We start from the raw sequence: 11,603 nt of genomic DNA, 5'->3' as shown, positions 1-11,603 counted from the left end.
TATAAGTGTACACAGTAGAGTTGTTTGTTCTTTCATTCCTTCCTATCTTCCTTCTTTCCAATCTACACAACTGGACCTGCTTAGGCATCTGTCTAAGCTGTGCAACGGGCTGGCTGTGGGTGCTGGGAGATTCTGAACAGTGCAGCGCAAAGAACTTGCACTTTAGAGAATAGAAGAGTCTAGTTTAAGTATCACTTCACCTGTAACAATGCTGTGTGACCTTCATCCACATGTCAGGTATTCACCAAAGTCTTACTCTGTGCCAGACCTGCTCTCATGGCTGAGAATAAAGGGTGAGTTCACAGACACAGCTTTGTCCTCATTCCGTCCGTGTGATGATACCATGGCTCCACTGAGCTCAGTGTTCCCATCTGGAATTTGGGGGCTGTGGTCTCTCCTGTAGGAGGCCTTGGAGTAATGGGGTGATTACAGACAGTGGAGTCAATGTCTGCTCCTGATAGATTGCACAGACCCCACAATTGCAGTCCTGACAACATCGTTCTGTAGGTTCTGAGATTCTAGGTCTGATGAGATGATCTTGGGATGCCTTAGAGTGTGTGTTTCAGGACGTAGACTTGCTCCTGTTCCCAGCACTGGCAATCCCAAGCTTATCTTGTAGGGCCTTCCAGACATCATTTGTAACAACAAGCCTTGTTTGTGACTACTGTTTGGATTGTCCTTTGTCCCCACTGAAACTCGTGTAGAAACTTAGTTGCCAATGTAGCAGTAAGGGGACAAAGGTCTAGTGTAGTCATGGGGGCAGGGCCCTTATTAATTGATCAATATTTTTTAAACAAATGTTCAAGCTTTTCGGGGAAAGGGTTTCCTTTCTTTCCTGCAGGCACCTGCTTGCCTGTATACCTTTTTTTCCTTAAGCTGAGGAGTCATAGTCTCCACTTGGACTCCCCAACTCCAGAACTATGATTTAATATACATATTCTAAACAAACAAACAAACAAACAGGCAAACAACCCCCCCCCCGGGTATGGTGGTGTAGCCCTGTAATTCTTCACTCAGAGGCAGGAGAATCAGGAGCTCAGAGCCAGGCTTTAGATATAGTGAGTTTGGAAACTTCCTGAGCTACAATCACTAATCAGTCAATCAATCAATCAATCAATCAATCATCAATTATCAATCAATCAATCATCAATCAATCAATCAACCAGTCAGTCAATCAAACAAAGAACAAGAATAACAAATGTTACCCAATCTCTGGTTTCTATGCTGGCAATAGAATCAAATGAACACATTTGCTCTTGATGTGACCTGCTCCACTGTTACACAGCACACTTTTCTGGCTTCCTGCATCTTGCCCTACTCACCCTTCCTCCAACCAGTGCATCTGAAGAGTCTTCTCACAACTTTTGGGCCTGAAAATAAATTTCATCTCAGCCTCTTCTTTAAGAAACTCAAGGCAAGACAGACAGGAGAATGCCTCATGGACCAGAATCCAAGTTCATCCCTCAGCATCTGCAGGTTTCCCAAAATACAAGGCAGCTGTTTGTCCTGCCTTGGCCAAAGTGCTGAAGAAAATTTGGGTAGGGCACAGAGTATAGCATCAGTTCCCACAATCAGCCCTTGAGAAACTGGCTTCAGGGGTCACTTGACTCTGAAATAAGTATCTATAGATTTGCACTTGTTGTCTTTTGTAGGAAAACTTCTACCATCTCCTGAGTGCAACAGGCTGCCCACTCCTATCTGTGGCCAAGGTCTGCCTGGCTCAGGCCATGTCTGACCCAGGTGCAAAGGGGTAGGTTCAGCTGGAATGTATCTGTTTCCATGCACACATCTAAATCCTCTTCAGTTCTGTCACACGTCAAAAGACCCCGTGGCAGCAAGATAGTTCAGAAGTTAAAGAGCTATCAGGACAGCTTGGATTCTAAGACTCTACATGCACACTCTGTGTGTGCACTGTGGCACCTGTCACTTCAGGCTCAGTAAGCTGAGTCAGGTGTTCCCCAGAGCAAATCTTTAGCTTGACTAGTTCCATTGACAAGCTCTGAATATGGATGATGAGAGATTCTGCTTAATGAATAAAGAGGGAGGAACAGCTGAGGAAAATTCTTGACATCAGTTTAGGGTGTTCACATACATACACAGTGCAACTCCCAACATATGTATGCCCAACACATGCAAATATGCATGCACATATGTATCCACAGCATACAAATACACATAAAAAGGAAAGTCCAATTTTAAAAAAATCTACAGAAAATGAGATTTATCCTAAGTGAGATAACCCATGCCTAGGGAGACAAATGCCAAATTTTCTGTCATATGTGGATATTAGCATGGTATATTTAAATTTATATTTTTACTTTGTTTTTTAAAGTTTACTTTAAGTTAACTTTTTCTAATCTCCTACGTTTATACTATATTTACATCATCTTCACCCTTCTTTAACTTCTCTACCCCCTCTAACTCCTCCTATGTCCCCTCTTTCCCACTAAGATCACCTTTTCTTCTCTATTGATTGGTAATACATGCATGCATGCATACATACATATATACATACATACACACATTCTGCTGAGTCCATTTAGTGTTACTGTTATGTGTTTAATGATGACCTCTTGGAATTTGATAACCTACAAGGTACTCATCTCTGGAGAGAACTGAGTCTCCCTCTCTCAGCTTCCATTGATTGCCTGTAGCTTTTCAACTAGAGGTGGGACCATGTGAGACTTATTTAGGGTATTTCTAGAGGTCAGGAAAGTATAATGAGCCCAAGAGACAGGTAGGGTAAGGGGTCTTAAGTGGTGTGTGTAGAGGAGAATACTTGCGATATGAAAATGACATTCAAAGTTGAAGTGAGGATAGGGGTTGTGGGATAGGGGAGAGGACTGGGTGGAGATGGATTAACCAAAACTAACAATGTATGAAAGTCCCTAAGGAACACACCATTTTGTAAACTAATCAAAAATATAACTCAAATAAATATAGGCTGATGAGCAATGGGTGCACAGTGCTTTCCTCAGAAGACATGAGTTATTAAAGGGAGATCCCAGTGCCTAGCATGGAGTACTTCCCTAAGAGTTACTGGTCATGGAGGATGCAGAACACCAAGCATGGCATACCCGCCTAAGAATTACTGGCTAGGAGGATGCAAAATGCCCAGCATGGTATACCTCCTAAGAGTTACTGGTCATGCAGAAACTCCACAAACAGCAAAATCTGTTGCTGTTGCTCTTGGTAGTCTATCAGAACTAGAGTTAAGTAAGACTCTATTGCTGAAGACACAACATACTTTTGTTACAGGATTTAGGGAAAGAAAATAAGTTGGAACAGACATTTATCTTCTTCCATCCTGTCTAACTTGCTTCAACCCTTGTAAGGTGTGAGAAGGAAAATGAAACATTAAGGAAGGTAAATATACTTTGTCTTTTAGACTAAATCAAAGTTGTCCTTTTCTGCCATGTGTACCACTTCCTTACTGCAATCCCAGCCTCAGGCCTCCATCTTTAGAAGTCCACTCCCCTGAGCCCATCAAACCATGACTCCTCCTCAGGGAGGGTCAAAGGAGCTTGCCAAACCTTGATCCCTCCCCAGCACAGGTCAAGAGCACTCCCACAGGCTATGTAAACTGCTCCCTAGAAAATAATCACATGGTGTTCCCTCTTCCTCTCTGGTAGTCATGTTGGTGGCTTTCCATTCCCCCCTTGGGCCACCTGAGAGCTCAGGTATTCAATTAAACCTTGATATCTTTTAATTTGGTCTGATTCAGTCTGATTGGGATTATTTGCATCAGCAGGGAGGCTCGTTTTAGGAAAATATTCCTAACACTTACTACCCAAGGAGCCTGTACAATGTCAGCCTGATTATTACAGCATCGTTTGTGAATGCTATACCCTCATACCTGTGTTAAGTATGCTTTTAAATTCGACCTTTGAAAATTTATATATTCTTAGAGCAAGGTCAGCAATCTAGATACCATTGAGGTTGTCGAGGCTATGGTCTATGGTATTTTTGTTGAAGCTGGTCTCTGACACCATGACAGGACTCTTCTGTGATGATTCTGGTGCCTTGCCCCCGGGGGCTCGAGAATCACCAGGTTCGTGTTTCAAATGTTGTGGAACTGGTCACCAGGCCTGAGCATGCCCTAATCCTCATCTTGGTCCCGCAAGATCATGTCTGAGATGCCATAGGGAAGGATATTGGGCAGTCGATTGTCCTTGTGCACATAGTGGCATGGAGACATCAAACCCAGAAAACTCCCAAGTTGACCTTCTAGGTCTGGCCATGGACAAATAAGGCTGCCTGGGTTCCTTTGACTCAACCACAACTGTCATCTGTAACAGGGAGCCTTGGGTAAACATTATGGTATCATGATGGCCCATCTCCTTTCTCTTGGACACTGGAACCACATATTCAGTACTGAGGAAATTCTGGGGGCTACCTCTCCTTCTGGTTTCCCTATTGTCGGGGAATGGGGACAACCTTATCTATCTCAGCAGACTCCACCACATAACTGTGTTTTTGGGGGTATTTATCTCACTCATTCATTTTTAGTCATGCCCACCTCCCTGGTACCTCTTATGGGAAGAGATTTTTTTTAGCAAAAGTAGGAGCTTCCATTTCATTTGCTCCTTCCATTCACCTTACTCCAGACTCGCCAGCAGCTCCACTCCTCCTCCGTCTGATCTCCCAACCTCCCAGCCCCAATGTGTCTTTTCCTCTACCAGCCTCTCAGATGAACCCCCAAGTGTGGGACACCCAAAACCCCTCTGTTGCTAAAAAATCATTCCCCCATTGTTATCCAATTACAGGATTCTACTAAGTGCATTACCCAACCTCTGTACCCCCCCTCTCTCCAGAGCCTTAGGGGACTTAAGCCTATTATCTCTGACCTTCTAAGAAAAAAAGCTACTTCGCTCCACCTCTTCTCCCTTTAACACCCCTACACTTGCTGTTAAAAAACCTAATGGAATCTATCGCCTGGTTCAAAACCTCCAGCTCATTAACTCTGCAGTGGCCCCCCTTCATCCTGTAGCGCCTAACCCTTACACACTTCTTTCCACTGTCCCTCCAGGAACCTCCTACTTCTCAGTTCTAGATCTCAAGGATGCTTTTTTCTCTATTCCACTCAGCTCTCAATCTCAAAATACCTTTGCCTTCACCTGGACTGACCCTGACACTCACCTCAACCATTCTTCCCCAGGGATTCCGGGACAGCCCACACCTGTTTGGTCAGGCTTTAGCTTCTGATCTACTTTCACTGTCTCTTGCTAAGTCTAAACTCACACAGTATATAGGTGATATTTTACTTTGCAGTCCATCTTTGGAGATCAGCAAAACTGATACTTCCACTCTTTTAAATTTTCTGTCCAAAAGGGGCTATGGAATCTCACCTTCTAAGGCCCAACTGTCTACCTCTCAGGTTATTTATTTGGGATTAACTATTACCCCAACCCAAAAAGCTATTACCGTAGACAGAAAAAAGCTAATTCAGTTCCTTGGAATTCCTTTTACAAAAGAAGAGGTATCATCAGTCCTAGGAATAGCTGGCTTCCTGTGTTTCTGGATCCTCTTCTTTTCTCTCCTCTCCTGCCCCTTATACAAGGCAGCTCTCAGCTTTCTGCATGAGCTCCTTCTCTATCCCATTACTAAACCCTTTCAGAGACTCCAGCAAGCCCTTTCCCCTAAATGGCAGGGCCCTATAAAGTAATTCTTGTAACTCCACAGCTGCCAAGCTTGAGGGACTCTCATTGGATCCATCTGTCCCATCTTAAACCTTTTACTCTTCCAGCTCAAGATAGTCCCTTGTATACAGTAACTCAAACGGGGTCCTGTTCCCTTAAGTTCCAGAGGGCACCAAGATCAGGCACTCTTTCTCCAGTTCCAGAAAAATAAAAGTCTCATCACTGTACTCAACTCTCCTGTGCCAAAATCTCCACATACTCTCCCTCTTCCTCTTTCTCCTATCTGCTTTACCAACTTCTCTATATCTCCAATGTCATGCTTAATTTTCCAGTTAACCGCTCAGCTGTTATTATGGGGACCATCATTAAACATAGAGCTGGAGGTACAAGGACTATCAAAAGCCCAGGTGGTAAGAAACAATAATGATTTTGCAGCCCCAAATTCCAAAAACTCACAAAACAGACTTTAACATACAGGTTTATCACTAAGGTAATACCATGATGCTTAAGGAAAACAAGTGACTTAAGATTTACTTCAGGTAAAACATTAAGAGGTCTAATAATTCCCTTTTTCAATAATTCCCCCTTCTTTTCCTCCCCCTCCCCACCATCTTCCATTCCAACACTATACCATTGTAATCATAAGCTTTTAATATGTCTAAAATTTATTTCTTTTCAAACATTTTTTCATAAGCTTCAGGGAGCCAATTGAACTTACCTAAACAGATCAGTCTCGCCCAGAATAAGTATCATTTAATTCTTCCCTTATCATTTCTGGTCTTGGGAACCCCTGGGAAATTCCTTCTTCCCCTCCCCCAAAAGAACCCCTCTCTATCTTCCATTTTGGGACTGTCCTCCCTTAATCACTTTAATCAAAATCTAAAATTTTTTCCAGATGTAATTTTCTGCCTTTTCAGCATCTTGCAAGGTTCAAGCTGCCAGTCAGCCAGTTCCACAGAGCCCGGAAACAACACAAAAGTAATCAGCCACCCCAGGACGTGGTCAAGCATCTCAACTTCCCAATGCCCACAAAACCAGCAAGATGCCCACAAAATTGGCATGAAGCAGTCACAAAAGACCTTACGGCCCCATTCCCACCCATTAAAGACCCCCAAACTTCCAAATTTTCATAATAAACAAAAGGGTGGAATGTAATTATTCAGCCACAAATAAGGCTGCACTTCCAGGTTCTAGAGCCAAACATGCAGACAAACCCTTAGGCAGAAGTGCCTGAATGTTAAAGGGCCCCTTGTGACCCATGTGTGCACATGTGGTTACATCCATGTGTGACTCAGCTAAGCCCTTGCGTGCATGTGTGAGCCACATCATCTGCATATGATGTAGCCATGTCAACCCTCTCCCCCCCCCCACATGTGCATGCACTAGGCAATTTTTAAATAGCTGGACACTCCATCTTTCTCTCTCTGTGCACACCAATTCCCCAGGTCTGTACATGACCCCTTTAATAAACTCCTAAGTCGGTTTGTTGCGTGTTCCGTGTTTCCTTCTCACTCGTGCCAGGTAATTTCAGGTATAGTGATGAAAGCACTTTGAAACCAGAGCAAAAATAGGCATAGAGGCCAGTGGGGGGGGGGGGGAAATAGAAGATTCTAACATGCATCCACCTAACTAGAGCCAACTGATAATTAACAAGGACACCAAAAGTGTACGGTAGATAAAAGACAGCATCTTCGCGAAGTGGCCCTGGCAGAACTGGATATGCTTAGAAGAATGAAGCTAGATTCCTCTTCGTCATCCTGCACAAAAAGCAAATCCAGATGGATCAAAAGCCTGTGAAACCTGAAGTGTGGAACTGCTGGAAGAAAGCAGGCTACCGGATATGGTGTAGGAAAGGACTTCCCGAATAGGAGTCCATTTGCCCAACAATTAAGTCCAACAACTGATAAGTGGGACCTCATCAAACTAAAAAGTTTCCGTGCATCCAAGAAACAATAAGCTGAATGAAGCCCATGGAGTAAGAGGAAATATTTGCCGTCTATACATCTGACAGAAGATTTCTCTCCACTTCTGACACTGCCTGGAGTGCTAGGACCCAGAGGTTGGGTAGCACGGAGACCTACGATAGAACTAAATACAACTGGAGAAAAAAAGTCAATGTAATGATGCCCAGTGATATTCTGCTCTAACCACAGATTGGTGACTACCCCCAAATGACATCAGAGCCTTCATCCAGTAACTGATGAAAACGTGCGGAGACCCACAGCTGTCATTAGGCTGAGATCAGGGAATCCTGTTGAAGTGAAGGAGTGTGCAAGCCAGAAGGGTCAAGGACATCAGAGGAAAGCTTACAGAATCAACTAACCTGGGCTCACAGGAGCCCATAGAGACTTAACCAACATCCAGGGAACCTATATGGACTGACCTAGGCCCTTTGCATATACGTGACATTGTGTATCTTTGTCTTCCTCGGGGACTCCTAAAGGTAGGAGCAGGGGCTGTCTTTGAGTTTTGTTTGCTGACTTTTGGAACCCTACTCACCATACTGGGTTTCCTTGCCCAGCCTTAATACAAGGGGAGGTGCTTAGTGTTATCATTTTGTTGACCTTCCCGGTCACCTGTATACCTTGTCCCTTTAAGAGACAAGTTCTGTCCATCCCCAGTCCCCCTACTTCCCACAGAGGCAAGTTGATCTCATGCCTTCTCTCCATCTTCTCTCTCTGTCTGTCCCTCTTCTGAAGAAGTAATTACTGCCTTCCTCTTTCCTCTTCCCTCCTCTCTCTCTCTCTCTCTCTCTCTCTCTCTCTCTCTCTCTCTCTCTCTCTCTCTCTCTCTCTCTCCTCCATAATCCCCTTACCCATTAAATAAACTCTATACCTAAGCTCTCTTGCATGGCGTATCTGTCTGTCTCCCATTGGGTCTCCCATTTGCCAGGATCCAGCCTCTTAAATCCTTCATTAGTGCTGTGAACCCAGCAGGCTATCCCTTGCAGCTGAGGACTGCTAGGGATCCTATAATCCTCTGCCCTTCAATACTGTCGCTTTTCTAACTTAAAATCGCTGCAATTCTACACCCAACATCAAATGGTAGGTTCTTCCCACACATCTGGTCATGCCTCCAAGAGTGTGCAATCCCTTGGAAGTAGTTCCCCCCCACATAAGAATGGCCCAGTACTGGTCAACGCTTGTCTTTCAGGCTTAAGGCCCCTCACTCAGACCCCTGACTCCACATGATGATGTAGCGGTATGGTTTGTGCCCACCCATTCTTATGGCATCTGGACTTTGAGAGTGATGACCCAAAGCCAGTTTGAGCTGGGTTCCATGCTGAACCTCTGGGATGCTGGAGTTCTGTCTCTGGATCTTCTTGCTTTCCTCATGGAGTGTGCCCCCCTCCCCCATCAAGCTACATAGCTGCCTATCATCAGCTTACATTCTACCCACGATTGTTAGTTGGAAATAGAGCCTACTTTTTCTACGTTTTCCTATCTGCCTTTCATCCCAGGCACGTAATCACTCTGTCCCACAGCCACCAGTGCTGCGCTGTCTCCCGCACAGCGCTGGAGGAGTCTGTCTCTCTTCTACTCACGGAGCCCTATTTCTGCCACCGCTGCACGGAAGGCATAAGGTCCAAGCCACGCGAAAATCCTGGACCTGGACCTTCTATCAGCCCACTTCTCAACTTTCCCTCAGTCCGCTGGGACACTTCCCAGGAGCAAGGTTCTCGGGTTCTCCGCTAGCACTGCACTCACTGAGCAGCATGTTTGTTTTTCCGGCCCAGGCCCCCTCGGATCTATGGATCCTTTTGGGATATTGTTCCTTTTCAGCCTAGTACCTCTCAGGCAACTACCCTCCCTTTGCCTGCCTCTCCCCGCTCCCCCCATCTTGTGAACGAATCTTGTGGCCTGAGCCAGTCATTTATTTTTCTGCCTCACCCATCGGACACAGGCTGACATTTCTAACTTCTACCAGCAGACGGTTAAATGTACTGAAGAGTTACACACGTGGGCAACCATGACTGCCACCATTATCTTTTAGCTTAAGAAAGGGAGGATCCACAGACTCATGAAGTTCTACCCCTAGCCAAAGAGTACCTGCAACAGGTTCTCCACATGAAGTCCGGCCCCTAGCCAAACAGTGCAGGCAGCCTGTTAACAGGTAACTGCGCACTCAGGTAGTGGCTTGGCTTAGCCCAGCTGTGACCTGTCACCAGCTACCTTTAAGCTATCAGTTATGCTTTTAAAAAATTACTTTTATGCTCTATTGTGTCTGGTGTATTTGTGTGATGGCTCCCCTTGGCAGGGCCCACAGAAGCTTTTGTTACACACAGAGAACCACCTGCAGTGCATCTCTGTCCCTGCAACGACTCTACTCCCCCCCCCCAAAAGCCAGATTTCTCTCACTCACTTTTCATTTTACTTTATGTGGAACTTAAGTTCAACTGTGTGTAAATGTATGTATACTTACTTTTAAATGTTTTAAGTAGTCTCTCCATCGCATCTCATTTCAGATTAAAGAAGCAATAAATCTCAAATATTTTAAATTGGTATGTACTTTGAAATCTCTTACAAAAATATGGTATATGTAATCCAACCCTGCTTTAAAATATGTTAAGCTGTTCTCCACTATTGTCAGTTCTGCCCTTAAGCTTCTATTGCAAACAGTTTTTCTTCTCTGTCTTTCACAAGAATAAATCTTACCTGTTAAGTTAAAAACCAGTACAGTCAAACTTGGACCCAGCTCTCCAGGAAGATCCTATACTGTAGTCATAACTTATCTATACCCAATCAACAGCCCTCAAGTGCTCAGAGCTCTGGGAAATATGGCATTTAAATGTTGAATTATTAAAAGACTTTTCATAACAGAGAAACAGATTGATTCCTAGCAGTAGCACCTCTTCTCCTCCAAAGAAGACAGAAGACAGGTGGGGCACAGAACAACGTCCATTGGCAATTCACTTCACCAAGTGAAAGCGCTAACCACTGGGAAGAACTGCCTTTCATCTAGATTCCAGATGAAAGATGGAAGATCTCGAGACAGTGGACAGAATCACTGGAATCAACGGCCTAGCTGCTCAGGGCAAGGTAGGCTTGTCTTCCCACAGATTTACTAACCCACAGGATCTTTTAAAACTTAGCAGGCCCTGTGCTAAACAGCAAAAGATAAATACAGCCCTAAAAGTCCCTGCCCTCAATGACCACGGAGGCCCCTGAGGAGTAGCTCTAGGTGCCAATCAAGTAAGTTCTCTGTCATTTTAAAATCAATAACTCAAGTAAAATTTTATCCTTCTCAAAGATCTCTGATGCAGTTTGACAGCTGAGAGGTTTTGTCAGTTTAAAAGGACAACCTCACTAAACAAATTTCAGTAAAACTTCTTAACATGCTCTAAATAAAAGATGTTTTAAGATATATTAATGCAAATTGTTAAAGTATTAAAGACCTGCAAGTTATGAAGGTCTGAGAATAAATGCAAGTTATCAAATTTCTCTCACACTGCCTTTTATAGTCTTAAAATTATCAATAAAATGCCGATAAAGCATTAATCTAACTATGGCAGAGTGCTATTACACCACTACTGCAAGATCAAAATTTTAAATTCTCTTTTGTCGTTTTCTAAAGACACTTTCATTGTACAAAAACATTTGTCATGGGCATTCTGGTATAAATATACTGCTGTTTATCCAATGTATGTGTCTAAAACTTACATTTTTACAAACTCAAAAAATTCTTGTGATTCTAGGGATCCGAATTGAAGGATTCACCTTACATGGGTCAGACACACACCTGTCAATTCCCTGGTCCTGAAAATTCATTTTTCCCCCTAAACTTAACCTTGTCCTCTGCTCTGCCAACACCTCACCAGGTCCAAGAGATACCAGACAGTTTCACACTGCAAATCCTGGACAAGAGTAAAGCAGTCAGCTACCCCCAGAATGTGCCCAGCACCCAGCTTTCTTAGGCTCCCCAAGACTCAACATCCACAAGGAGCAGTCTTGAGAACCCAACGTC

The 11,603-nt window shown here is 44.0% G+C and overlaps 1 protein-coding gene across 1 annotated transcript in view; it reads right to left on the bottom strand.

Annotated features, from left to right (window-relative positions):
• LOC119813648 (NACHT, LRR and PYD domains-containing protein 1a-like) overlaps positions 1 to 11,603 on the bottom strand; it is a 70,355-nt gene that overhangs the window by 46,031 nt on the left and 12,721 nt on the right.

Source organism: Arvicola amphibius, chromosome 4, assembly GCF_903992535.2.
Source record: "Arvicola amphibius chromosome 4, mArvAmp1.2, whole genome shotgun sequence".
Taxonomy (NCBI): domain Eukaryota; kingdom Metazoa; phylum Chordata; class Mammalia; order Rodentia; family Cricetidae; genus Arvicola; species Arvicola amphibius.
This window is presented reverse-complemented; position numbering and strand designations above follow the sequence as displayed.